The sequence below is a fragment of the Zonotrichia leucophrys genome, chromosome 4 (genome assembly GCF_028769735.1).
Source record: "Zonotrichia leucophrys gambelii isolate GWCS_2022_RI chromosome 4, RI_Zleu_2.0, whole genome shotgun sequence".
NCBI classification, from domain to species: Eukaryota; Metazoa; Chordata; class Aves; order Passeriformes; family Passerellidae; genus Zonotrichia; species Zonotrichia leucophrys.
The window spans coordinates 19,511,634-19,522,742 of NC_088173.1; the positions used below are offsets into that span (position 1 = coordinate 19,511,634).

Here is an 11,109-nt window from a genome sequence, read left to right on the forward strand (position 1 = left end):
ATTGATTACTGTTTCAGTTTTTATCAGCATGAATCATACCTATTTATCACACTACTGAGATTGTTTTAACCTGTCAAACTCAGTAGTACTCTTAGGCAACATTCTTTTATTGCATATATTCTGAATTTGACTCTTGTTCTATGGGGAATGGAGTGCAACTGCCAACAGTCATTCTATTTGTCACCTTTAACAAACATCAGGAAAATGGAACTGTGTCTGTTATGATGAGCTAGAAGGAACTTATTCACCCTTAAGCTATTAATTTCTAAACCCACCTAGACCAGACTTGTACTATTCCTCTAAATGACAGTGACATCTAATGCAGTAACTCAGAGTGTATTAACTGACTAAAGGCATGCCATTATTTTTCTGTGTTAATTTGGCTTTAGACAAGGAATAACCAAATCCAAAATGAAACAATATTGTAAATGTAGTAGAACATGTTTGGAAACCCTTCACATCTTCATGATCCATTTTTATCTGCTAGTATCTTGCTAGTTCTTTTGAGTATTCTTGGCAAAATGTGTAGTAGATATACAGTAGCCTGAACAGTCAATATCTGCAATGGTCCACTGAAGGTTTCTGGCAAGTTCATCTCTGCAGTGTGGAAAATTCCCTCACCAGATAACCCTCACAAGAATGTAATTGTTTAGATTATAATAATCTGACCACTAGCAAACTCTCATACTACTTTATCTTCCTGCTCACCAAGATTTTTTAATTGGCTGTGTCAGCTATTAAATTGAAAGAATGAAATTTCTGCATTCTGTGAACAGTTTACAGAAGGTTTTTATTAAATGCTAGTTAAAAATTTCTTCTGTTCTGTGTCAAACCCAAAAAAGGGAAATGCTACCAATATGGTGAGGAACTTTTTTGGCCTGCCGTATTTTCTTTAAGACACATTTTCTGTGTTGGGAGTCACTGTATTTTGATCCAAGGCATTGCTATGTAACCCTTGTTTCATCTGTATACATATTAAATAAAAATGAAAATGGCTTGAACCACCTGTCTGGAATGACAAGACTGTCTTGGAGATCTGATTCCCCATGACTCTTTTAATAGAAAATTTAAAAGTCCAGGGTCTGATTTAATTGCTAATTGCTGTACCCACAGTCAGTTGGGTAGCAGCACATACATCTTACTGCTTTTTGAGTCTTCACTGATTTTATTGAACTGTAATAACAGCAGGTCTGATAAGTAATTACTATCAAACCAGACAAAGCAGAGCCAACAATGAGCAAAAGAAGCATCATACCAGAAATATCAGCAGCTGGGGAGTAGCACATACCTTTATACTGTTAACAAGTTTAGAGGGCGCATTGAAAAAGAGAAATTAAATAAGGGGAAGGGGTAACAGAAGCAATGAAGTTTTGGAAAAAGAAGCTGGAGTGAGAAATGCCAGGCTACTGATGTGACCATCTCCACAGGGAATTTTCTTTGATTATGTGAATGTCCAGGATTTTAATGTTTTTCTTTCTCTGTTTGGTTTCTCTCTGCAGCCTTCTTCCAAAATTACGTCTGGGTGAGAGAAAAACACTTAAGTATCGCAACAGTGAGAGGAAGTAGCAGAAAATTAAGCACCTGAGATCAACAGTTTTGCAGAGAATGGTTGAATGAAGACACTTAAAAAGGTTTTGCCTCAATGCACTTCAACATAAGGTCTGTTTTTTCATAGCATTGCAAAACTTGTGGAGTTCTTCCTCCTCTTAGAATTTTGGCTGTGATTTAAACTCTGGATTTAACTACAGAAATACATCAGCTGCAACTTTCCATTCTTCTTATCTACCCAGCTCTGCTAAATTGCTCCCATATCCTTTGTGATGGTCTTTTATCATCACATTGTTTGTTTCATCATCAATTTCTTTGGAGTTTTTTGGTCTCCAAACTGTCTTTGGAAAAAAGAAAGTCACCTTTGGTTAAACTCTCTCAAAGCAGTAGTAGAAGGGGATAGATGCTTAGTGGGTAGTGACAGCTGTGTGTCCTAGCAAGATACAGAATCACAGTTACCTCCCTTTCTGTTTTTCAAGCAGGTTTTAGAAGTCCAGTTCCATATTTCCACCAGCATGTCAAAGGGTGGGCAGCAGATGTTGTCGTAGAGGAATTCACATAAATATACGATGTCACAGGTTTTGTTCAGAGTGAAACACTTTCTCCAGAAGAAGAGGCTGACATCACTAAGCAATCATCATTGACAAGAAAACCTGGTGAGTCAGTACTTCTAGGTCATCTCAACTCTTCAGCAGGTCATCTTGTCTAATCTTCACTCCTAAGTCCTTGTAATCAAACAAAGTTAGACCTGAGAACAGAAAGAGGCCAGCCTGGGAAATGAGAACCAAGGCAGAAATTCAGCTTGTGTTGTCATGATGTGTGCAGCATAACTGACAATTATAAAGAAGGATTTGTTGAAATCTTTTGCTAGTAGAGTGTCTGAGAGATAGGGTAGCTTGACATCTGAGGTGGCGATGAGGAGCACGAGTACACTTTGTTTGTAAGAGCAGGTCTAACTGTAACTGCAAACAGTGAATTGCCTGGGGCCTGAAATGCTGAGGCCTACTGTAAACATGAAGTCAGTGTTGTGTTATTTTTAGACAGAATGAAAGACACCCATATCAAAAATGTGCTTGTTTGCACTGGTCATTTCATACTAACTTAGGATAATAGTTCTTTGTGTCGTATGAGAACATCAGTGTCTTGGGTGAAGTCTTTTATTCAAATGTCAAAATTGGCTGAGTTAATGACTTCTGGGACCTATCTCTACATAGCCACATTCACAGACTTATTTTGGGATATGAAAATGAAAACCTAGCTGAGTGTGTCAGCATCTGCCTGTCACCCAGTATTTACTCATAAACTCTGTTTAGCTGCCTCTTCTTAGCTCTCTTTGCAGCTGATGCCATACAAGAATGATGATGCTTCAGCTGTTCTAGTGGGGAATGTGCCTCTTATGTTTGAGCTCCTACTAGAAGGCCTTAGTCTTGGCAGGAAAACAAGAAGTCTGCACCTTAAATTAATTCAAAGTAGAGACTGAAGCTACTTTTTCCTTCTTGACTCTTTTCCCCCCCTCCATGAAAAGACCTGCTGACACATCATCAGAAGATGACAGGAAGACTTAAATAAGCAAGCCAAGCAAAAATCAGCAGAAAGAAAACTTAACACTGCAACATGAAATAATGTAAAAGACTATTCCATATCAAGGAAGGGTAACTGGATTTGTGAATAGAAGACAAACAATGCCCAGTTTTAAAAAAATGCTGAAAGCAGGTATTCTTAAAAAACAGGATACAGAATAAATAATGTGTCTTAAATTTCTGGCAGGAGAAATATTGTAAGGCCTGTTTGGAAGGAGGCTTTTTCTATACAAAAAAAGCAACTTCAGGTGAAATATTAATGAAATTACTCAACAGAAAAAGAATAGGGGGGAAAAAAGAGTAGTCACTTTTCTCTAGAATTTTATTCCTTGGAAGAATCTTGACATTAAGAAAAAAATAAACCAAAAAGGAAAAATATTTTCCTTCCAAATTGACAGGTAAAACTTGAACAGAAAGATTGCTTCACCAAAAGTTCTTAAAAATCAGAAAATTACCTCATATTATGTACTATTTTCTCACATGTAGCTATGTAAAATAAGTGAATGTGTAATTTATCCTAGAACACATTGTGTGAAGTGTGAGAAATTTTAATACTGGCATTATTTACAACATTATAATCAATTTAAAATACAAATTCTTGACCTAAATAAGTAGAAAGACTGCAGTCTGAGGTTTTATGTGCTACATATATGGAAAAATCATTACTATTATTCTGGATGTCAATGGTGCTTTTTAGCATGGAGGTATTTTCCTCCATGCTATACAATTTTTTGTTCAACAGTTATTTGAACTAAAATATTCTTGCAAGAAAAAGGTTTCATGTACGAATATCACATGATCAATATTTACTCAAGAATGGGTTCACAAATTATTTTTGTTATACTTACCTTTGTGCACCTATATTGCAAGTGGTCATTATTAAAAGAAGTGATTAAAAGAGCTCAATATCTGAAGAGAATTTCCAGGCAGTAGGGTTTGTGATTCTGTGTTTCCATTACACTGTTTGCTATTGCCTAAGTGAAAGGAAGGATTAACTGAACAGTTTGTACAAAAATCCAACTCTGTAGAAGCACCATTAAGACCTTCCCTGGGGAGGTCAAGTATTACTTTCAGGATCACTGAAACCCTAAGGAAAGGAGGGCTAATAAAACTAAGGGAAATAAGCAGTACAAACTATGGTCACATCTTGCATGGTCATCCAAGTTGCAATTACATGCAGTGAAGCAGTAGAATCATTAAGTAATATATTGGCTTTTTTCTTATCTTTGTATTTTTAGTACTGGGAGTTCTGAGCATAATGTTTCTTTAAACATTTGCAGATTTTTAACTGTCTGAGGAGAGTTTTTATGAATGCTTTAAACTGAACTTGCTAAAATGAACTACATAAGTCTCATAATATATTTTAGTTTCTGTGAGAAGGACGAGTGTGATCCTTCCATCTTTGACTCCCTTGCCTAGTGTGCATGCCTGTTGTGCATATGCAGTCACATTTTAGTTTTGGAAACAGTCTGCAATACATCATGTTTTCAGATCAGTTCAAATGTGTGAATGTATAGGAGGAAAGGAAAAATAGTGGAGGCCTGAACAGTTACACAACTAAATTAACTATTCTATTTACCCTCATGCTTATTGCTTCTACCATGTTGATTTTTCAGCTCACAAGGCTGAATCACTTCCATGCTAGCTACAGGTATGGTTTGGGTCTGAACTTTTGGAGCAGCTCTTCCTTCCTCCAGGTTAAATGAGGAAGCAGTTCAGTGCTCTTCTGTTTAATAATTGGTAAATCAATGGAGGCTTCAGTCAGTAACATGAACCTATGGAGCTCAACTGGGCAGAGGAAAGGATATGGCATGTGACTAAATTTTTGAGATGGAGTGCTGGTTTTGGCTGGGATAAAGTTAATTCTCTTCCCAGTGGCTGGTATGGGGCTGTTTTAGATTTGAGCTGAACAGAGTTGATAACACAGAGATGTTCTTGTTATTGCTGAGCAGGGCTTACACGGAGCCAAGGCCTTTTCTGCTTTTTGAGCTGCCATGCTGGTGAAGAGACTGGGGGTGCATGGGAGGCTGGGAGGAGACACAGCCAGGACAGATGACCCCAACTGACCCAAGGGATATTTGAGACCAAATGGCCTCATGCTCAGTGTATAAAGTGGGAGAAAGAGGAAGTGGGGAATATTGGGGTGATGGCACTTGTCTTTCCAAATCACCAACACATGTGGGTAGAGCTGTGTATATGTAAGAATGCCCTGGAGAAGCTGGGGCTGGAAGCTGGGTTCTGTCTAGTGGCCCCATGCAAGAATGTTGTTCCCAGGAGCTCCAAGAGGGCACCAGCTTTAGGTATGGCCCAGAAAACCAATGTTTGACAAATTAAATGGTTGAAGTGGGGTCGGTGTTGTGATTTTTGAGAAACTTCCAATATTTAAAGGAGTAAAATATTTTTTTCTCTATTCTCCCTGCATTTTTAGAGACAGAATGTTCATGAAGGTGAGGCAAAGACCATGATTAAATTTGCATAATGAATTCGGTTTTGTTATCTTTGTGTTACTTGAATTCCTTGGAAAAACAAACTCATTATCTAATCGCATATGATCTTTCTGATAGCTATCATAAGCTGAAGAGCTGGTGATAGACCAAACTACCAAAAAACTAATGTTTTTTCTTTTTGTCTGCTTAGTAGACTCCTGATCTTGAGCTGCAAGGTATACAAAGCTAAGTAGGCAAATGAATCTGATTAAGAGAGTAATTAAACATAGAGCTAATTGCTTTTTTACATATTGCAAAAAGTTTTCTTAAAACGATTGTGACTATATTTCTTTTAGCAAATACAGTGGTTTGTTTGTTTTAATAATATTTAGACTGGCAGTGACATATTCCTAGTGACTTTTGCTAAAAATAACTAGATGGGTGTACAAGTTATTATATGATTAAAAGATAAATTTGATTTCCTGAGCATAATTTTTCTCATGAAGAGGACTTCTGTTGCTCTAAAATATTTTTATGCCTGGAGTACTTGAGGAAAGCAATCTGAAGAGAATGCCTGAGATAGGAATACCAGCTGTGAAAGGGAGTAAGTGCTGGAAATAACTTCCTTCTATAAACACATACAATTTTGGAATAAATAGAAGAAAATATTGGAGTGCCTTTAGCAGAATAATTGGTTATTTTCTGTTACTCTATTATCATGCTCCTAGGAAAAGTCCAGATCTCTTGTTTGGGTCTCCTGGTTAATGTCAGTGTTCATTGGTTTACATCTTCTGGTACTGAAGTTTTTAAAATAACTTTTTCCTTTTACAGCTTTATAGCCTTTACTGCTTTTGGGTCCACATAAGAAATAATGGTAAAAAGGAATTCCACTGATAATTATTGAATCAAAGTAACTGTGGAAACATCAATCTGAGGTCTGAAAACAGCATTTGGAATGGTTTAAGACAGTAGTATAGATTACCCATCACATACAATCTGTCTTACTGAACAGAAATGTCTTGTGCTGTGAAGCAATATACTATGTATGGAAGTGGATAGAAACAAACAAATGAACCAGAAATTAACCAAAAAACCTAGGAAAAAACCCCAACCCAAAGGACAAAACCTCATAAGGGAGGCTCAGCCTCCTAAAAGTAGCAGAGATGAAAACTAAGAATCCTCATCCTTCAAACTAAATTTCTTGAGGCTTTATTTTATTGGAAAATTAAAAAATAATTGTCTGAATGCAGATTGTTAGTCTCTGGGTTCTTTTTATATTGTTTGGTTTTTGAAAATGCAGTCTGCATTCCTTCTGTATTTTGTACAGCTCTGAGAATATACTAAAAGATATGCTGCTCTTTAGGATCATAATGAAAGGTGAAAAAATGTTTAAACACTTTTTAAATTTAAAAAATAGTTTTTCCAGAATTTAGGTTGTTCACTGACTTCTGAAAATTTGTGAGACTGAATTTACTTGTTCAACAGTTACCATTTTACTTTTCTTGCTTCAAAATGTGATCTACAAGTTATTTAAAAAATAGATTGAAAAGTCATGTAGTTTCATTACAAAGTAGTTTATTCAGATGCAACTATGTTTCCAAAATCTTGTAGACCCATACAAGGCAGTGAAGACAGGTCTACTTGTGTTTTTTATTCCAGCTCTTTCCAGGGCAGAGTGGCTATTAGAAAAAAAAAAAATTCCTTTTAGGCTAGGGGCTTATGGACCTCTTTTAGCTGTCAAATATCAGAATATACTTCAAAACTCAGAGGTGCAATAAATAAGTTATGAGGCTGTGATAAACTCTCAGCCAATGCAGATACTTTTTGAGCTAGACCTGAATTTATTTAATACTCTGGGCATGTCCATTTGACATCTGTTCTTAAGTTATTGTATGTTTCTGTATTGCAAAATTGAAACCAAAGTTTTTTTGTTTCTTTAGACCAAAGTTACTATATATGCTGGAAATGTTAGAAATATGTATTTTAGTCATTTCTAAAACAAATATTTTCATTAGTGAATACTTCTTTAAATAGATCTTCTGTCCTGGATCAAATTCCTCATTTTTTGTTGTAGTGAAGTGGTACAGTACTCAGGGATGATAAAAGTAGCTGAACCCAAAGCTTACAGGTGGATTTCTATTTTAAAAATGAATGTGTGAATGAAAAAAAACAAAAACAAAAAACCAACAAAAGCCAAAGCACAAAAATACTCCAAAGAGGGGTTGGTGTGTATGTGTATATGAATGTGAATTCCCTCATCACGGATACTTTTGAAAACATTTTTGTACTCCAAAATCAGAGAACTGAATTGGACCCATCAGGTTACTTGTTGGCAGTAATCTCTAGTTTGAGTGAGTTCAGCTACAGAGTTTAGCAAGCCTGTGTGGGAAAGCTGAATCTCCTCAGTGGTGTGCAGTAGGCATAACTGTACAATCCAGCCTTCTTTAAAAGCACCTTGGGTTTTTTTAAAGTGGGCCCTTTTCTTCTGTGAACCACATGTGCTCAGCTATACAGCCTGGCTTGAACAGCTGCTCCTAAATCTCCTGTGACTGAAATCTTTTGTCTCCACCTCATGGCTTTAACTGCAGTTGTAGTTCCTTTTTCTGCTTCTGATCAAAGATTTCTAGTAGGAGCTGCCACGAAGGGAAAACAGTTTGTGCCCTGCAGATCGGTACAGTGTATTGACCTGCTGTGAGCGCAGCTCCGTGAGCTGGCTTGGCGCTTCCCCGGCAATTCAGCCGCCAGCTCAGCTCACCTCACAACTTCCATACTTGCAGGTTCTAAAGTCACTGCTTGACAAGGTGGTCCTTAGGTGAGGCTGAGCTCTGGAAACATCCTGTCTACATCCGTATGGAGCTAAGAAAGCTGCTTATTATTAATAATATTTGTGTTACCATAAGTGCAATTTCCTGTGAGTTTGCTCCATGAGAGGGTACACTAATTTAGGTCTGTGTGAACTAGGAAAAACCCAGCACAGCACTGATAAAATGAGGGTTTGGTTTTAATGCATTATATTGTAGGTGAGAAAAGAAATACTCCACTCTTCAGTCAGCTGGGAAAAGAAGAGAATTGTGATTTGATTCACTTGAATGCTGTTGTATTTATGTAAATGTCTGCTATAATTTTTTTAGGAAAAAAATTCTCTTCTAACTTATAAACCAGTCTTGTTTTCTAAATTATACTTAAATTGCACTGTTTCTTTAAACCTAACAGAAACATTGCTAATGTATGGAGACCAGTGTAAAAACTTATTTGCCTCTGTAGGCAGACATTATTTTTCTTTGTAGGCAGAAGATGGTTTTAAAGAAGCAGCAGTGATGAGCATGCAGTAGTCTACACCAAAATCCCTTCTAACTGCACAAGACAGACACTGCTATTTATATGATGCAGAAAGGTTTTACTCCTTTTTTTTTTTTTTTTTTAATAAATGTAGTTGCTATAGAGATATTTGAAACTCATCACCGTCTCTAGCTACATTCTGTGACCTATTATTCCTGAGAAATAGTCCCTAAAGCATTATAGCAATTGGTTACAATTTTCCTCTTCCTAAAAATTGCCCATTCCCTCTGCAGGAATTGCTCAAATAAAGGGGTTGTCTGCAGTTGATCTAGGCATAGTTGTAGGAAGTTATTTTGCCACTGGCAAAACTGTTGCTGTATGAAGAGAAACCATATATCTGAGAAAGTATTTTCTGCCTTTGTTCTGACTCTGTGGCAGCCAGGAGACTCTATCCACGGATGCAACTTCTGATCTCTAAATGCTCAACTTGTCAGTGCCCTGCTCTGCAGTGGCATGGGGAAAGGCACAGTGCTTATTCCAAAGTGTGAAGAGAGATCCACTTCCCAGGTATGGTATTCTCACTTATTGTTGTAAAAGCATATTAGCATATGCAAAATAACTCTTAATTAAGAAAATGCTGGCAAACATTGCTGGTCATAAAAGGAAAAAAAGCAGTATATCAGCTGGTCATGGATAAAAGAGCTTACAGGAGTTGAACTGATGTACTATATAAACACGTGTTTATAAAAATTTGATTAGTGGCGTGTTAAAACTACTGTACAACAGAAGATACTGGGGATTGAAAAGAAGAATTACAGGTATCTGGGAGGAAAATTTTCCCCTATACATTTGCTGGACTTAATTTGCTTTTCGATTCTTGTAGCTTGAGAAAATTTTATGATGCTGACTCTCAAACAAGTTTGCATTGCACCTCTGTGATTCTTGCAGGAGAATTTGCAGCAGGACATAGGGCAGCTGGGCATGGATCTACCTGCACACAGAGAAATGAAGCCCCATTAATCTGGTTCTCCTTAAGCTCTGGGTCCTTTTTTTACCAATTCATAATGAGGACTCTTGTCTGTAAAGGCTTCCAATATGGCACATTTCATGTCACTAACCCACCTGAATGGACACTGTATAGTATCTCTTTAATTTGTGGTTCGTTTGCACAGAAGAACACAATTTTTGTGAATAAAGCAAGCAGCACAAGTAAGATTTGTTATGCAGTTATAAAAGATGTATAAGGTAAATAATGTAGGCAATGTAGATAAAACTAATGTAGGCAAACGCAGGGAAGAAAACAACAAATACCAGTTACAAACTTCTAACAGACCACTGTAGTTTGATATATAAATGCAAATAAATAGAAATTAATTTCTATTTCACTCGCCTATCAGTTCTGTTAGCTGCCATTTCATTGCTTGTATTATGGCTCTGCTACAATATATGGGGTCTTCAAGGAGAGTGTAATATAGTATTATAATATTTCAGTGTTTTATAATGCTAATATACTGAATTAAAAAGTGAACTTAAAGCAATCTGTTTTAGTTATCCAATCTGCAGTTTTCAGTTCTGAGTCTTTAGAATTCCCGATCTAACTGTATGTGCTGCCGACCAATCCCACTGATGTCCCTCACACCTTTGTTTTCAAAGTAGGCATCAGTTTTTAAAAAAGTTATAAGATTACTTTGAATTTGTGTTGGTAGATATGTATGGATATTTCTGAGAGTTCAGGATTAGTTGGGGGGGAAGCAATCTTCAGTTTCATGTCTAACATTTACTTGACTTAATGAAGCTGCTCTTTCTAGGTCAGCAACCTGCTAGGTTGCTGTACTCTAGACTGAGAACATGGCCAGAACAAATGGGGGTTCAATTATCAAAACCATTCCCTCAATTCAAAATGCTGGTTTGTGACATTATCCTGCATACTGTCTACATTTCATGTTTGATTGTGAATGCAATGAAACTACCGCCAATAAAAAACCAAACCAAAGGTGTCTGAATTTTATATCTGTGCTTTATCATATGGTTGTACTTTAATTTGTCAAAAATTCTTACCCAAGAAATGTATGCTGTTCATATATAGTCTGAACTTGGGTTTGTCACTTGCAAATAGCTGTGTTTTCTTTTGCAGACTCGGAATGTAATTGTGCCAATTCAAGAGCATGTGCAACACAAATCAGAGACCTGCAAAGTGTTAATTTGCAGGCCTGGTTCAGGACATCTCCAAGCGTTCCAGGGAAGGTTAAAAGGAGCAGGTGAAGCTATTGCAATGC

General features: G+C 36.8%; 1 long non-coding RNA gene across 2 annotated transcripts in view; it reads left to right on the forward strand.

Moving 5' to 3' along the window:
- LOC135447309 (uncharacterized) overlaps positions 1-10,833 on the forward strand; it is a 45,467-nt gene extending 34,634 nt beyond the window's left edge. Inside the window, exons 3-7 of one of the 2 annotated variants that reach the window (XR_010440061.1) lie at positions 1,500-1,659; positions 2,031-2,204; positions 8,842-8,948; positions 9,272-9,400; positions 9,782-10,830. This is a non-coding gene — a long non-coding RNA (uncharacterized LOC135447309). Of the gene's footprint in view, positions 1-1,499; positions 1,660-2,030; positions 2,205-8,841; positions 8,949-9,271; positions 9,401-9,781 lie in introns of both variants that reach the window. The other variant, XR_010440062.1, reaches the window with a different exon arrangement.
- Positions 10,834-11,109: the final 276 nt, after the last annotated feature.